This window comes from Mytilus trossulus, chromosome 13 (assembly GCF_036588685.1).
Source record: "Mytilus trossulus isolate FHL-02 chromosome 13, PNRI_Mtr1.1.1.hap1, whole genome shotgun sequence".
Taxonomy (NCBI): Eukaryota; Metazoa; Mollusca; class Bivalvia; order Mytilida; family Mytilidae; genus Mytilus; species Mytilus trossulus.
Window position 1 is genome coordinate 57,620,209 of NC_086385.1, and position 19,423 is coordinate 57,639,631.

General features: G+C 32.3%; 1 long non-coding RNA gene across 1 annotated transcript; it reads left to right on the forward strand.

The window, feature by feature from the left end:
• Positions 1 to 692: 692 nt before the first annotated feature.
• On the forward strand, positions 693 to 4,994 carry LOC134694753 (uncharacterized). The gene is made up of 3 exons (XR_010102596.1): positions 693 to 2,989; positions 3,544 to 3,632; positions 4,495 to 4,994. It is a non-coding gene; the product is annotated as an uncharacterized LOC134694753 (long non-coding RNA).
• The last annotated feature ends 14,429 nt before the right edge of the window (positions 4,995 to 19,423 follow it).

A 19,423-nucleotide genomic window follows, 5' to 3' on the forward strand; every position in this document is an offset into this window, starting at 1 on the left:
TAAATCAAGGGGAGATAAACTTATTGAAATAAATCCTTTACAACAACTTTGGATCAATACCTTATAAATGGGTACTCGGATAATATTTTGGGAAAGATTTTGAGAAAAGCAATTTAAAAATCTGTTAAAGGTATATTTTCTAAATTTATAAAATAATTGGTCCAGTGATCAATGAAGAATGTAAAGATGATCATGATGTGATAAGAATGCCAATGAGATGTGGTTAATATGTCAATGAGATGTGGTCAATATGCCAATGAGATGTGGTCAATATGCCAATGAGATGTGGTAATAAAGCTAATGAGATGTGCTAAGAATGCCAATGAGATGTGGTTAATATGCCAATGAGATGTGGTCAATATGCCAATGAGATGTGGTCAATATGCCAATGAGATGTGGTTAATATGCCAATGAGATGTGGTCAATATGCCAATGAGATGTGGTCAATATGCCAATGAGATGTGGTCAATATGCCAATGAGATGTGGTCAATATGCCAATGAGATGTGGTCAACATGCCAATGAGATGTGGTCAATATGCCAATGAGATGTGGTAATAAAGCTGATGAGATGTGCTAAGAATGCCAATGAGATGTGGTTAATATGCCAATGAGATGTGGTAATAAATCTAATGAGATGTGCTAAGAATGCCAATAAGATGTGGTCAACATGCCAATGAGATGTGGTCAATATGCCAATGAGATGTGGTCAACATGCCAATGAGATGTGGTCAATATGCCAATGAGATGTGGTAATAAAGCTGATGAGATGTGCTAAGAATGCCAATGAGATGTGGTCAACATGCCAATGAGATGTGGTCAATATGCCAATGAGATGTGGTAATAAAGCTGATGAGATGTGCTAAGAATGCCAATGAGATGTGGTTAATATGCCAATGAGATGTGGTCAATATGCCAATGAGATGTGGTAATAAAGCTAATGAGATGTGCTAAGAAAGCCAATGAGATGTGGTTAATATGCCAATGAGATGTGGTCAATATGCCAATGAGATGTGGTAATAAATCTAATGAGATGTGCTAAGAATGCCAATGAGATGTGCTAAGAATGCCAATGAGATGGGCAACAAATGCCAAGGAGATGTGCTTAGAATGCCAATAAGATGTGTTAATACAACTAATGAGATGCGCTAAGAATGCAAATGAGAAGTGATAAAGCTAATGAGATGTGCTTAGAAAGCTAATGAAATGTGGTAATAAGCTAATGAAATGCACTAAGAATGCAAATGAGTTGTGGTAATAAAGCTAATGAGATGCACTTATAAGAATGTAAATGAGATGTGGTAATAAAGCTAATGAGATGCACTTATAAGAATGTAAATGAGATGTGGTAATAAAGCTAATGAGATGCACTTATAAGAATGTAAATGAGATGTGGTAGTAAAGCTAATGAGATGTGGCAATAAAGTTAATGAGATGCACTAAGAATGCAAATGAGTTGTGGTTATAAAGTTAATGAGATGTGGTAGTAAAGCTAATGAGATGCACTTTTAAGAATGCACATGAGATGTGGTAATAAAGCTAATGAGTTGCAATAAGAATGCCAATGAGATGTGGTAGTAAAGCTAATGAGATGTGCTTAGAATGCCAATGAGATTTTGTAATAAAGCTAATGAGATGTGGTAATAAAGCTAATGAGATGTGCTAAGACTGCCAATGAGATATGCTAAAAATGGCAATGAGATGTGCTTAGAATGCCAATAAGATTTGTTAATACAACTAATGAGATGCACTAAGAATGCAAATGAGATATGGTATAGAGCTAATGAGATATGTGCTTAGAAAGCCAATGAGATTTGGTTATAAAGTTAATGAGATGTGGTAATAAAGCTAATGAGATGTTGCAATCATGCTAATGAGATGTGGCATTAAAGTTAATGAGATGTTCTACAAATGCACATGAGATGTGGTAGTAAAGCTAATGAGATGCACTTATAAGTATGCAAATGAGATGTGGTAATGAAGCTAATGAGTTGCACTAAGAATGCAAATGAGATGTGGTAACAAAGCTAATGAGATGTGCTAAGAATGCACATGAGATGTGGTAGAAAGACTAATGATATTTCATATTTGGTAATAAAGCTAAATAGATGTGGTAATAGTGCCAATGAGATGTGCTAAAAATGCCAATGAGTAGTGATATTTATGCAACTTCAATTTGGTAAGAATGCCAATGAGATGTGGTAATAAAGCTACTGAGATGTAGTAAGAATGCCAATGAGATGTGGTAATAAAGCTAATGAGATGTGCTAAGAATGCCAATGAGATGTGGTAATAAAGCTACTGAGATGTAGTAAGAATGCCAATGAGAACTATCCACCACAGATAAAACCACAAGGCTGTAAGAGTTATCTTTCTTTCATGTGAATTTTATGTATACTTTGTAAACTTTGTAAGCTCCCCTACAGATGATTAAAGTTACCCTTTCTTTTAATAAAATTATTTTATGAATAAACTTTTATAAATTAGCAAGATGAAAAAGCTTGCTATAAATCTCAAATTCAAAATATTCTGAAAAAAACCCCTTAAATAACCACTTGATTTTTTTGCCAATTTCAAAAAAGATATACCAGTAATGACACGAGGATAGAAGATGTGTGGAATCAAATAGGTAACAACTATAGTGATAATGAAATATTCTAATAATAACCAGTTTTAAATGTATTGACTTGATGGACTTATTGTATGATGTTGTATGTGACCAGTCAGAATAATGGACAATGAAATATTCAAATGATGAAACTGACTGACTTTTAGTGAATAGACTGAATTCAGGATTAAACAGACTTGGAATTGGACTGACAAGTTAATATTGACACCAGCCTTGGAACCAGCAAGTGAATTATTGACATTTATATTGATGTGACCAGTATTCATGTAGATGGACAGTGCTAGTGAACTATAAACTGATAAATCTCACAGAAAGCTGGCACATCACAACTGGGTCTGAAGCTGTTACATGCAAAAGACTAGGTAATTATGCTCAAAATACATAACATTACACTGATTACATGTAGATGTAAAAAAGATGTGGTATGATTGCCAATGAGACAACTCTCAACAAGAGACCAAATTACACAAAAATTAACAATTATAGGTCACTGTACAGCCTTCAACATTGAGCAAAGCCCATATCACCTAGTCCGCTATAAAAGGCCCTGAAATAACTATGTATAACAATCCAAACGAGAAAATATAAACGGCCTAGCTAACTTGTGTAACAAAAATTTAAAAAATACCAAATATGTGAAACTAAAACAAACCACAACCACTGATGTTTATTAACCTTATATATATAAGCATTTAGGTTATTTTGAGTGTTTGAAAACGATAAATGTGTAATAGAGACAAAAGTCTTCATTACAAAAAAAATCAGCCTGGTAAATTTTAAAACAACATGTAATGTACCTGATCGGATGTTTTAATATACTTGGGTGAAAAGTTGTCCTACTTTTAATTATAATTAAAATTCCATATTTATAAGCATTTTTAAGATGTAACTGTTCAACATAATTTTTCTTCTTCAGATATCCAGGAAATTTTGAAGAATTGTATGTGATCTATAACAAGATCTGAGGACAGTAGGACCCGGAAGTACTATATTACCAACTTCAAGGTGAGGTTTTACAGTAAAATAATATGGTAATGAACACATGTTTAATCACAAAAATACTGAACGCCGAGGAAAATTCAAAACAGAAAGTCCCTAATCAAATGGCAAAATCAAAAGCATAAACACATCAAAAGAATGAACTACAAATTTCATATTCCTGAAATAATTGGTACAAAGATGTACAGACATTTTCTTCTATAGAAAATGGTAGATTGAACCTCAGGTTTTATAGCGCTAAACCTCTCACTTGTATGAAAATCCGAAAATTCCCTTATATTGACAACGATGCGTGAATAAAACATGATAGGTAAAAATGTCAAAATAGGGGTTCAGCAGTCAACACAGAGTCACAATCTTAATCGCAACAAAAACAAACAAATGTTTAATAAAGAAGCACTCAAAAAGCATACATCACATTTAACAACCTCGTTCATTATGCTTACTTATTTTCGTATTTTATCTATTTATGTCAAATATGAATTTGCTCCTGCAAATATACAATGGAAACTTGATTATCATCATACTTTTGTTTATCATACTGTTAAATCTTGGACAAATTATTTCATTGTTTGAATTTTGAAAGGAAACATTAATACTAACTAGCAAGTTTTAATACTCTCATTCTGAGTTATAGGCATAAATGTTTAACACTAAAATTAAAATGTCATGGACAATTTTCTTTAAGCCCACCTTGTTCTAATTATGCATGAAATATTTGCCGCTGGACATTAAGCATGCAACAATCAATCAATCAATATTATATGTATATATGAAATGAATAGTTTCTGACATATCAATAAGAATTAAATATGTTATTTTGTCAATTTAATTTCCATGTTTTAATTGACATTTTGTTGTTTCTTAGTAGATTAATTGCTTGGGAATTTACAAATCAACTGATAAAGAAGAAGACTCATTTTGCCATTTAGATGAACTTGGAAACAATTATTGACACACAATATAGTATATTATTATTCTTGTTAAAATCAACAGAGAGAGAGAGAGGAAGGATAGGAGAGAGTCAATTGTAAAGATTTATTTCTTTTTAATCAGACATGTCGATTACATTAGAATTTCAGAGGCCTACAGTTTTAGCATTACAGGGCTTAAATGGTCATACATGGAAGTAGTTGAAGCAATTTAATGTTAAGACTTTGATGTGACCAGCGAGAACAATCAGGCAGCTGGCATTGGTTTAAATCTCTTTTTTCGAAGATGTTTTGGTTACAAATAAATAAATCTGTGTGGAACGTCAAAAAATGTAAAAAAAATAATTTGTGGTATTTTGTAGTTTCATTATGCAATCTTGAATACATTTATGATTACTATTTATAAAGAAGTATTATCATAAGAATGAGGATGGAAAATGCTTATAACATTTATTTGAGAGAGTTTTACATTATTTCATAAAAAAAAAATCTTTTTCTGTTAATGAAGAACAAACAGGGAAAACAGACAAAGCTGTTATTATATGAATTTCAAATTGTATTTATATTAGTTGAAGATTAACTACAAGTATTCAGCATAGTACAAAATTGAGGTTGCACTGTAAGTGTATATTATCTCTATAGTTATCACCACACTATGTCCAATCTAGATGTACAACACTCTTTTTTATAGTGTTCTGTAAATTATCAGGAACACCAGTTGTGATGAATGGAAAGACTGGCAGGCTGAGATTATACAAGGGGAGGGAATACCCCTGCTTATCTTTTCAAACTGGTTAGTTCCTTTGGTAAAGGTTTTATACAAATGTTGTTCATATCAGATGTATACGTTTTGAAGAGAGTTATTATTTGGAGCTCTGTAAAAGAAAAAAAAACAAAAGTAAAAAAAAAAAAAAAAAGTTAAAAAAAAAAAAGTGTAAAAAAAAAAAAAAAAAGGAAAAAAAAAAAAGAATTGTAAACAGAGTTCTAGATAATAACTGGGTGGTATGAAATGCGGGTTGAATATTTTCGGTTTTTTAACAATATTTTTTTTTTATATATGCATCTGATAATTTTGTGTATAAAATGTTTTGTTATTTTTTACAGAATTGCTTTAGTTGCCTTCCTGACTAACATTTATTGGTGAATGGAGAGACTAGCAGGCTGAGATTGAGGGGTGAGGGGAGGGATTACCCCTGCTTTTCTCTTCATACTTGTAAATTCTGTCACTGCACCGAAGGTCAACAATTAAGAATATATTAGTTATCATTTTTTTATGTATCAATGTAAGTTAGATTTATAAGTTATATCAGATGTATAAAAAGTAAGATGAAAGTATTCTTTAGAGCTCTGTAAAAAAAAAAGCTTGTAAACAGAGGTCTAGATAATGCATTAAAGGGTTTGGTTTGGCATGGGGATTTCAAATTTTATTTACAAGTCATCATCTACAAAAATGTATCTGATATTATTATTTGCCCCAAGCCCAATTTCGTGTCCCAAATATAATGAGTACAGAATAATGGTGACAGCTTGGTCAACACCCTTATTTTAAGTTTTATTTAACCCTCCTTTCGTCACCCACCCCACCCTTTTAATAAGAAGTTATAGGTTAAGGTTTCTTATTGTGATTAATGATAAATTAATTCATTTTAATTAAGTGTCACAGAATTATTAAGATACTCATTTCCGTGTAACAAGATAAATCTCTAATATTTGAAGGTGTTTTTGATCAAGTTTTATTAAACTCAAAATGTTTAGTATTTCATTAGCTCTGTAGAAAACAAAATAGAAATCTAACAAAGTGAAAAACTCTGTCCATGAAATTGATTTAATTGAACTTTCACACTGTTGATAATAACCCTGTTTGTTCATGACAATTTTACATGTGGTAGTCTTGATGTAATATATAGTTCTTCCACTAACAACCCTGTTTGTTCGTGACAATTGTACTCTTGAATATATCTGTTACAATTACACACCCATGCTTTTTCCCCTATAGGGTTTTTTAATGCAGGGTGCATGTTTTTCTATGTTACCATATGTCTGTCTCTCTTTTTAATAAAGAACATACATAGAAATGTTTCTGTTTGTTGAAAAATTGAAAGGTCCTTATTTACATCCTCTTCAAAGGTGTGAGTTTGTTACAAATATCATGACCCTTGCATAATTCATCAATTTGGATGACCGACTATGTCCTTGAGGCTAGGACAGACATAAAACTGGTATTTGCAGCTTCAATGCCAAGGACACAATCCATTTAGAAGAAGTACTTGTCTGTCATATTTGTTTTTCATAAATTATTTGGTTATAAATAAGTCTGGTAATTCTTGTTTGAATCATCTCCCCTTGTTTTGTCCTAGGGATTATATAGAAAACCTCCTGGTATACAGCATTGATTTTGCTCAATGTTGAAGGATGTACAGCAACATTTAGCTGCTTATGATCTGCGTCATTTGAACTTTGGAGCACATATAGACTATGTGTCTCATCAGCAATCATACCACATCTTATTTTATAGACTGGTTGGCTGGAGTCAGAATATTAATTAAGGGTATGTTGATCTATTTTGAGGTTAAAATGTCGAAAGCCATAGATCAAAAATGGAAGTGAAAGGTATTTTGGGGAACTTCAAGGAATTATGCTGCAATTTAATCTTTATTTAGATTCATTGGCTAGTGGTAGTATGTTAGAGAACCACAACCTTTGACAGGAAAACTGACAATTAATAGTCCATTGAGATAAGTCAAGTGCACTAATTGCCACATGGAGGCTTCGAACTTACAACCTCTGCATTGAAAGGCTAGTGATACAGTAGTTTTAACTACTCCGAAAACAATGCCACCATTTAGGTCCGACAACAATGCCACCAAGGCCTCACCTAAATTTGAATATATGTTGTTTAATGAGAAAGATCCTATCAAATATGATGTCTTAAGTTTAAGGTCACATATACCAAAACAAACTAAAAGCAGTGCAGAAGCAGTGTTTTTTCACATAGAACCTTGATAGGAAGTAAACTTAGTGCTGGAGTTTCTCGCTACATTGAAGACCCATTTGTGGCCTTCGGCTGTTGTCTGCTCTATGGTCGGGTTGTTGTCTGCTCTATGGTCGGGTTGTTGTCGCTTTGACATATTCCGCATTTCCTTTCTCAAATTTATTATTAGATATGGTAAATCAATACATGAAAGACCCCAAATAATGTGTTAGTCCACATATAAAAGGTAATTCATTTCAGGACGATACCTTTGGAAAATTTCACAACAATTGAGACTATTTTTGTGGTATGATTTCAACAATATTTTACGTATTATATAAAATTCTATTCCAAATTATTCCATATGTAAAAAAAAAGAAACATGAATGATTCCCAATTATTGGAGAGCCAACACATGAAGCATCTATGCTTGAGATTACATGTATAAATTTGCTAATAAGTAAATTCAAGGAGAACCACTATTGGTAGGTCAGTGATATTTGATATGCAAGTGTATTAACATTGGCACATATCAAGTTCATGAAGATTATTGGCCTTGCCCCTTCGGTCATGGTCTATTGACTTAGAAATTTGAGCTGCATTTACATGTTTTGTGATTGTCTGCGTAAGGTGATGCATCTCATTTCCATGGCATTTTCTTTTTTGCCCAACCCCCTCAGTCTTTAAATCGCATAGTTTACATTTTGAAGTTGTAATTAGATCAGTTTATGATAACTGTAAATTCAGAAATTATTGTGTGCATTTATTTAATATTGAGATTTTGTCAGTTTAGACTTTTAATTTTTACGATTTTTGAGAAAAATCCTGTTTAATTCATATAAAATATTTCAAAAAGCGAGATTAAATTATTGGGTTTACAACTTTGTCACATTTTTCGCAATAATAAAAACCTCGCAATAATTTCTGAATTTAAATTAACCAATAACACTAAGTCAATGCTATTTAGTATGCAATTGTAATACCATTCCCTCTTGTATGGCCGTGCCACCCATAGTTTATTGACTTGGAATCTTTTGCATTGTTTAGATGTTAAAGTTGTGTTTGTCAGTTAAAGGGAACTTACATATGAGAAGTCAATGGTATTTGGTATGCAGTTGTATTGGCATTTACAATTTGCAAAGAGGTTATTCAGCCCTGCACCTTCAGTCATGTAAACAAAAAAGATGTGGTATGATTGCCAATGAGACAACTCTCCACAAGAGACCAAATGACACAGAAAATAACAGTTATGTCATTGTAGGGCCTTCAACAATGAGCAAAGCCCATACCGCATAAAGTCAGCTATAAAATGCCCTGAAAATTACAAATGTAAAACAATTCAAATAAGAAAACTATAAATGGCCTAATTTATGTACAAAAAATGAATGAAAGACAAATATGTAACACACCAACAAACGATAATAACCGAATTACAGGCTCCTGACTTAGGACAGGCGCATATACATACAGAATATGGCAAAGTCAAACATGTTAGAGGGATCTTTTGCTTTTTCCGTATTTTGCTAATAGATTAACTTAGTTTTTTGCAGTGAATATTTACACAGTATCAGCCTGAAATTATTTTTTTTTATCAAAAGTCCTTATTTTTGCCCTAAAATATGAACATTTTTAAATGTGATGATAATTTGATGAAGGCATATGTTAATATGTCTAATTGTTTCTGTTAAAGATTTTAATTGATTGATTGATTGATTAATGGTTGCTTAACGTCCAGTGGCAAATATTTCATGCATATTCAGGACAAGAACAAGTTCACAATAAATACAATAGGTAGGTTGATCCAATAGAGGCCATCTGGGATGATGATCAGAGAAATTTTGACTGCCACCGGAAAAAGAGGGTATATTGGATAGGGACAGAAATTTTGCCTTGCAACAGGCCACCTACGGATTTTAATAGATTGCATCATAAGTGGTGTAGTAGTGATGTCAAGAATGTAGGGAAGTTTATTATAAACTGATTATTGGCATAATTTTGCAAAATTAATGACCGCATTTTGAAAAAAATTAACAGTGGCCACTGACATCAACAAATACTTGTGTTAAGAATTTTCCTCATTTACCATTTTTTTTAGTTTTCACCATAATTTCAATAAGTGAGGGGTTTTCACCATAATTTCAATAAGCAAGGGGTTTTCACCATAATTTCAATAAGCGAGGGGTTTTCACCATAATTTCAATAAGCTAGGGGTTTTCACAATAATTTCAATAAGCGAGGGGTCAGGTGCCACAGATAAAATCTTAAAACATGGTTTAAAAGGTTGCAAATCTCTTGAAAACAATATGATTTGGTGAATCAACTCAATTGTCTATCTGTTGAGATGAAGAAACCATATTATGAGTTCATTACTTTGAAGTTAATGTAGTCTGAAATTTGCCAAAAAATTTTGACATGATTATTTAGGCTGGAAAATTACATTGAACTGAATGCAGACCTGACTAAATTGTTATATCAATTTAACTCCCACTAGATAATATTCTTTGCACAGAAATAGATTTTTAATTGGGAAATGGACTTTTAAATGTAATGTCTACCAAGTTTGAAGCAAGATGAAGGGAAGTCCTAATGAACTACTGATATAATATACATACCATTATCTTAGTCTGTCCTTATCAATGAGTTTGCCATATCCAAGGATTTGTATATTTAAGTAAGAATTTTCTTTTACTATACAAATCCTTGCTATATCTATCTGCAAATGTGCACCCCACAAGTCACTGTTTTATGCGATTAATTTATTGGGTATCATAGCATAATATACAGAATGGCATTAATTCTTAATTGTTTGTGGGAAGAATTTGTAAAATAAATTGTTACAATGTTTGCCAAAATCTACCATAATCCTACAAATAAAAACAATAGAATAAATTAGAGAATAACACACCTTTTCCTGTGAAGAAATGTGTTTACATTAGAACAAAATATTGGGGCCAAAATGGAATCATTAATAGAATATGTGATAAAAAAAAACTTTAGAAAAGAATAGTATACAGACTAAGGTTCTTAGTGTGAGAAAAGACTTTTAAACAGTATATTTCAAATTCTAAAACAGGCATATAAATCATAACAAAGAGAGACATATGATATACTACTTTCATCCATCCATTCTCATAACTGTCATTCTGATGGGGAATGATTCATCAGGAAACCAATATAATCATAAGTCAGTTGACCTGTTATGTACAAAGAGGGATAACTCGAACATTTTTTTTAACATTTTTTACACCACAGAGCATTTAAACAGAACACATTAATTTATATAATGTATCTAATTGTTATTAGTAGAGGCTTGGATGAAGATTTTTTTTTTTATATTTTACAGACTACTGCTCACATAGCGACAGACGAATATATGTAGCTGTTACTTCCATTTTAATTTGGGTATTTTTTCCAAACAAAAGGGTTTACAACCTATTCTACAACTGAGAACAAATTGACTGGTAATACTTCTAACAGTCAGATATATATACAAACAAAGGAAGAAAGATAATTTACCGATCATGATACCAGTGGTGTCACCTTTGGTCTGATATCGGCGAAATTCTTATTTTTTTTACCAAATCATAAACTCCAAGAAATGTCAAAATGGCTTAGCTGTTTAATTCACCTTAATTTTGACCTTAACCGCATTATTATAATTATAACAGAGAAAGAACTTTCTTTTGCCATTTCTAAACTACGTTGTAACAAATCACCAGGCTTGGATAACATTTGAAACAATATAATTAAACACAGTCAAAATGTTTTACTACATCGTCTCTTTCGAAAATATTTGATTCTTGTCTGTCTCATGGTTTATACCCAAGAAATTGGACCGAAGGTTATATCACAGTATTACATAAGTCAGGTGAAGTCACTGACCCAAATAATTATAGAGGACTAACCAACACTAATGCAATTGGTAAGCTTTTTAACAGTATACTTACTTTAGGTTGGATAGTTTTTTTTAGAAGAAAATAATGTAATTAATGATTGTCAAATAGGTTTCACAAGAAAGGCAAGAACATCTGACCATATATGTTTGTTATAAAATGTTTTTTGATAAATACTATAATACTAAGGATGGGAGAGTGTTTGCTTGCTTTATTGATTTTCATAAAGCTTTTGATAAAGTAATACATACAGGAATTAGAATTAAGCTGTTAGAGATTGGGGTTAGTTCAAGGTTTTATAGCGTTATAAAGAATATGTATCTTGAAACTAGATCTTGTATAAAAATACATGATAGAATAACTGAATTCTTTCAAACAAAGCTTGGTATTAAACAAGGAGATAATTTGAGTCCGAACTTGTTTAAAATATTTATAAATAGCCTTCCAGATTATTTTACACAAACCAGAGATCCAATTATGCTGGATGGCAAACTCATTCATTGCCTTACGTATGCTGATGACATTGTTATTTTATCTAACTCAGCAGAAGGACTACAAGAGAAATTAAATAACCTTCATGATTTTTGCAATAAATGGTGCTTAAATATAAATACTAAAAAAAACTAAAGTGTTGATATTCAACAAGGCAGGCAGACATATCTCTCAAAAATTTATTTTCAACAAAGATGAGCTGGAGTGTGTATCTAATTATAAATATTTGGGTATCCAATTTAATGCATCATGTTCTTTTTCATATGCTCAGAATGGTTTATACCAAATAGCCTTGAAAGCATACTTCAAACTATGTGATGATTTTTAGTGCATAATCCTACTGTTAAAAATGCAATTCATGTTTTTGACCATACAATATAGCCTATACTTTTATACGGGTTTGAAATTTGGGGATATTTCAATCCCTTTACTGCACGTTTAAAAAAAGAAAACATATCGGTGGATACAATTTACTCAAGGATACTTTGTGAAAAACTTCATATTAAATTCTGCAAATATATTTTAGGTGTTAATAGAAAAAGTACAAACTTTGCAGTTTTGTCTGAATTAGGCCGTTTTCCACTTCACTTTGATAAAGTCAAACATGTTTTAGGATATTGGCATCGTTTAGAAAATATTGGCTCATCATTTCCTTTGTTAAAAGCTGCACATAATTGTTCTAAAAAGCTATTTGAAACACAAAAAAACCGTATGGATCAATTAATATTTTAAGGGGAACAAATGTCAGGCATAGAAAATCATATTCCTGAAAAATATTCAACATTTAAACTACACTGTGGTCATATTGTTAAGGGATACTATACTGCATTGTGGGAAAAAAAGCTAGATATACATAAAGATGGTAAACTACGAACTTATGTAACATTCAAGTGAAACTTCGGTTTTGAAAATTATTTGTCAATAATTCGACATGTTGAGCAAAGGAAATGTATTACTAGATTAAGAATATCTGCTCACAAATTGCAAATTGAATCTGGTAGATACCAGGGCACTCTTCGACAAAACCGAATTTGTCTCAGTTGCACCTCAGGTGAGGTTGAGGAGGAAGTTCATTTTTTATTTAAATGTGGCACTCATTTATTAAAAAGAGAGGAATTGATGCAAAATATATTAAAATGTCCAAACTTTCAAAATTTAAATATTGATAACAAATTAATTTGGATAATGAATAACATGAATAATGAGGATCCCAATGTACTATTTGCATTTTAGAAATATATAGAAAATACTAAGAATTGAAGGACAACTTAATCTGCAATAACTAATTTATTATTGTCGAGCCTTCAACTTTTGTTGCAGACGGCGGCGGCGGCGTTAGCTAACTTTTAAAAAGCTATAAACCTGAGAGGTGTCTTCTGGCTATTCCTACATTTTGTATTTTTCTATTCTGGCTATTCCTACATGGGGGATTAGTGGAATAACAATAGATGTTGTTATTGCAAGATATGCTGTTTTAATAATTAGTCTCTAATTAGGTCCCAGGTAACTTTAACTGTGCATTTTAAATAAAATAACTATTTATATAAAATTTATGTAAAAAATGTTGCTTATTTTTTGGTAGTTGGAAAACCCGTATCAAGTTTAATGATAAAGTGTTTCTAATATGGAATTTCTTGAAAATAAAATCATTTAAAAGAAAAGGTAGTTAAAGCATTTAATAGTACCCACCAATTTCTACTTAAGCTTCAAAGATTTGAATGGTTTCATTATTTATGATTTTTTGACAACAAATCATTTAGAAGGTTGACATAATAAACTAAAGAAGTTAGCCAATGCACCACACCCAAACATCTTCATCATGATCAAGTTGTTGAGTCAAGAAGAAGCCTTCCTTGCTCTTGCTTCACACTAAGCATTAAAGAATTGGTGGTAAACATGGTCCAAGAAGGAGAAAATATACAGGGAAATAGATGACAGACTTTGTGATGTTTTTTTTTCTAAATCCATAGGATGTCGGATGTGAACAGCTTGATATTTTAGTCTGAGATGGATGAAATTTTTTATTAGTTGTTATCGGATTTAAACTAGCTGTCACTAACTAAGAGTACTCTCAGATCTGTACAAATTGGTGTCTTGTTGTGGGGATGTATTAGTACTCTTCCACGTCCACTTGGTGTTTTTGTGAGATGTATTTCTATTTGTCACTTTGGGGTCTTTAAGCTGACTATGCGGTATTGGCTTTGCTCATTGTTGAAGACCATTCGGTGACCTATAGTTGTCAATTTCTGTGTCAGTTTGGTCTCTTGTGGAGAGTTGTCGCATATGGAAATATACCACATTTTCCATTTTTTTTATTCAAACATTGAAAACAAGGTTACAGAATGATGAAAGTGTGCCAAGCTAGTATGCAGATGCTGCTTCTCATCTGCTGAACATTCATTCAGACTTTGTAGGAATAGCCAGAATGAACCGTCTGTATGAGATGCCCTTCTAGGGCCCTAATTTGGTAAATAAAAATATTCTATTCTATTCTATTCTATACTTCAATTTTGATTATAACAAAAAAAGAAAAAAAAAGAAGGCGAGACATTTCAGCGTGTGCACGTGTGTTCAGCATAATCTATAAAGATCCGGAACATGTGAATTATCTCTAACGAGAAAACCAACGACCTGATTTGAGACAAAACAATTATACACTACAAAACAACCAATTACAACAGACAACAAACAACGACAACCAACGAACAACAGAATCCTGACTTGGGACAGCACATACAGAATGTGACGGGTTTAACATGTTTGTGAGCCCCTAACCCGCCTTCTTACATTGGAAATTTGTGTAACAGTACAACATAAACGGCAAAAATGTTGACGAATTCCGCGTGTCGCATAGCAAATTATATATAGCTCACACTATATTGTGCAGTGGCAACTATTTGGATGTATAATGAGGGCGACTTGTGAATAACAAATAAACGATAACTCCAATGGGTGAAGGTTTGCAAGTAAGGTCATCTGGGATGAAGGGCACAGAATAACGATTTCAATTTATACAAGAGGGTTTGTTGGACAAGGGTAGACATTTGTTCTTGTTACAGACCTCTTTGAATTGCCTCAATAAGATGAAGTAACATTTGATAATTGTTTCGCAAGATCGCTGAAACCTACGTAAAAACGTAAAACAAAATCGTAAAGAAAAATAAAAGCCACATTAGCTAAGATTAACTTAGTTACTTAATAATTATTTAAGTTATGAATGTGGAATGTTCAAACTTCGGAAATAAGGTGAAGTTGAACGTTGCCTTTTTATATAATTATAAATACTATTAACATCGATTTTTTTGACGTTGATTATTTTTCCATAACAATTTATATAAAACTGTTTGTATCTGTAAGTTTTGAACATGCTTTAAGTATTCGGTTGACCGATAAAACATATAAAGATGACTGTTATTGTCAATCTGGTCGGATTAACCCAGGTTAACGTGATAACCAACAATGTATACATGTAGGTTAGGTTTGTATTCCAGGTCGTTTGGGTGCTTGGTGTTTTTATAATGAGTGTTTGAAGAGAGTATACAGCGCACTATGTTTTGTTGCGTAAATTGAACCCAACATGAAACATAATCAATTGAACTTATAAAGTTGAAAGTATAAAACGACAAACTATAACGTGTATACATATTGCCTCTATCGAGATGTTGACACTTTATATTTCTGATAAACCTTTTCAAATAGATTGATTGATTTTCAAATAGTTGGTTACTTCACGAATTTTAGTTGTGCTTCAACTTTGACTTTGTAGATATGTACTTTAGTAGTGCTTTGCATGTATTTCAATATGCCTGTGCTCTTATTTATCCTGTCTGTATGTTGTGTGTTTTTATGCTGTGCTTATGTTATTTTATATTCCGTAAAAAAGCTATTTAAAAGAGCTTATGTGTGTATTGTTATATGTCAACCGAATCAAAATAAAACTTTCGTATTCATATTCGTATCCGTATAAAACCAATGGCAAATAGTTCATTCATAATCCAGTACTAGAACAAATTAACAATAAACATGATACAATAGGTAGGTTCTTTAGAGGAGGTGTCCAAGATTAATGTTGGAAAAGTTAAGGAAATGAGAGTATGTTAGAAATGAACAAACATTAAGCCTTATAACATTAAGTACTGACCCCTTAAAAAAACTTTTGCAAGGCTTCCAAAACTACAAAGAGCGTTGCAATCTCTTTCCGAGGAAAGGGATTGAGCATCCACATTACTTGAACAACCCGCATAGTCAAAGAGACGCCCCAACTGCCGGTCAAAGAAAGACAAATGGTGCGATACTTTTTTCCTAATCACGTTTGTTTTTTGTTTTTTTTTGGGGGGGGGTTAACATGATAAAACCACTTATCATGGTAAGATTTCCGATCGATCTATAATTAATGTATGAAATCCTAGTAGGATTCTACACGTACCAATTCAGATACAATTATAGTACTAATGTGTCGTGGCATATGAAGAAAAATCCGTCCGTTCGAAACAAATCTTTAGTTGAGTAGCTTTATGCATACGAACCATGCATCATGCTTTAGATTGCTTACCGATTCCGTAAGACGATATCCTTCATATAATATTTATGTCAATGTTCATCGAACATTACTACCTTTAACTCATTATTTTTACTACTTAATGAAAATAGCTCCGTAATAAAATATCCGATGATATAAACAAACAGCGTTGTATTTATGGTTAGCAGATTCTACTTAATTTCGTTTCATTAAAAAATCGTAAAAAAGTCAAATGAACGACACTTTGACGTAACGAATTAACGCACTTTCTAATGTTGCAAAATTTAAACGATTTTACGGCAGTTGCATATTAGTTACTTGAGTAGTTGATATACCTATACTGCAACGTTTTTCTTTATTACACACTGAAGTTTGGTTGATGATGAATTGGGGTTTTTTGCATTTAAAAAAGAAGGATTTAAAATCAGCTTTGAGAAATATTTAAAGGAAAGATAACTGCTCATGTTTTATGCTGAATTAATTGTACATTTTGTGTCATTTTTACAATTTCAAATATGACGTCACTTGGCGTTGAGGTATTTAAACTTATTCGGATGTGTCTACATTTTGTGTTGCAAATGTCTGGTTACTCAGTTGTTTCCTGTAATTAGTTAATACTTCAGTTTTATCATGTTCATCTTTTGTATAATAATTTTATAAATTACTGTTTGCAAAAGTATAAATTATTCTAAATAATAGGGATGTTCTGGTAACTATCAGAAAACCCTGGTCGTTTTTGGCACAACTTTTTTGATCTTTTGGTCCTCGATGCTGTTCGACTTTGTGCTTGTTTCGGCTTTCAAACTTTTGTTTCTGGCGTCACTAGTAGATCTTGTGTGGACAAAATGCACTTCTGGCGTATTAAAATTTTGAATTTGTTGGCTGTTGTTCGTGTGTTTCTTTGTCAATTGTGTTCTCCAATTTATTTATATTGTAGTCCTGTGGTGTTGAGTTGTCATTTTAATGTTATATTTCACATGGCTATAATAACGTTAACGGTACCAATTTTCTTGCACCAGATGCGCATTTCGACAATACATGTCTCTTCAGTGATGCTCGTGGCCAAAATATTTGAAATCCAAAGCTTATATAGGCACAATTTGTTAAATTATGGAAGGATATGACAACACGAACAGGGGTACGCGGCAACAGTCTGAAAATATTTCCACAGTGAGCAAGAACAGAATTAAGGAGGAATGTCTTTGCTCTACGAGTGGTAAAAATATGGTATACACTACCCGAAATTATAGTAACATCACCAACCACATTTACATTTAAGAATAGACTAGACAAATACTGGAAGAACCAAACAATGATGTACGAAGACTATAAATCACCAATCACCGGAAGTGGAGGAGATTTACATATAAAGAGTGATGAAGAGGAACTTTAGTTCCTGTATCAGTAAAACAACATAAGTAAACCTAAGTAAGTATATAAAAGATGAAGAGCTATAATCCAAAAGGTCCAAAAAGAATAGCCAAATCCATATAGGGAATCAGAGCTTTGCATGAGGGAGATACATTCCTTAATTTGAACTGTACTATCAGAAAGGCTATATAAAACTGAAGTCTGTGCTGGCATTCAAAGGTGGTGTTTAATAAATCAAATGCAAATACGCATACAAAATATAAATATGCAAACACGCATAAAGAAACAATGTTATTTCACCAATTGTCATATAAAAAATGAACACCACAATTACCTATAAAGGTAAAATAATTTTAAATTTATACAACAAAAAATAATACAAAAAAAATATTGCAAACAACATTTCACTAAAGTTGCAAGCTAAGACATGTCGAGAATTTTTTTTTTACATAATGCATATGAAATAAGACAATAATTCTGATAGGGTGGGCGGGAGGGATAAAAACGTGGTTTCCAAATTGGATCGATAATTGATGTGCTAAACAAATCTCTTTTAAGAAAGAGCTATATTGGTGAATCTAAAACATGGAGTACGCCCCGAACAAATTAAACAAAATGACTAGCCATTTTTAACCAATTTGAACTGTACTATCAGAAAGGCTATATAAAACTGAAGTCTGTGCTGGCATTCAAAGGTGGTGTTTAATAAATCAAATGCAAATACGCATACAAAATATAAATATGCAAACACGCATAAAGAAACAATGTTATTTCACCAATTGTCATATAAAAAATGAACACCACAATTACCAAGGCAACGCAATGCCAAGCACATAAATCAGAAGGAAGGACAAAATAAAATTTATCATGGATGTTTATCAGTTGGAAAGTTTGCAAAAAAGTCCCATCTTGCTTGAAATGTAATAAAGTTTGTCAGTAGAGTGTTTGATGTAGCCCTTGTAGCAATAGGAAGTCCAATTGCCTATTGTACAAATTTCTGAGTCTGAGCATCCAGCAGCTGATGCACAAGTTGCACCGCCTCTACGCAAGCTGTGAAACGAGTATTGTGAAGTGTCTATTCCACAACGCACTAAGAGTTTGTGAAGAATTTTGTCTATGTCTGACTTTGAAAAGGCACAAATCTTTCCCTTACTATCACTTAGACCAAAAGCGGGTTCTCCTGGTAGTGCAGGCAACATTGTTACCATTCTAGAATAAGCCAGTACCGGGCATAGAGTACAATCCTCGACTCTTTTAAGAGGAATCTGGTGAATATTTTTATGTTTTTGACTAGTTTTTGACCACTGTATATCGATAATTAATCCTTCCTCAGTAATTTGAATATCACCTCTGATTAACTGCTCCTTAGGGTTAAACGTTGTCCTTGAATTGTTAGCGAATTGTGATTTTCTAAGCATAGCATAAAAGCTTATCATAATAACAGCCCACATCACAGCATCCTGTACACTTGTCATATCTAGGACTTCAAACATGCGGTTCAAATGATATGGTTCAAATGGTAATTTTATATTTGGAATATTAGTATTAAGCTTGTCAATACCTGACAAGGTTAGCCTGAGTGACGGTGAATTAAACTCCTCAGTATCAAAATTTAACAG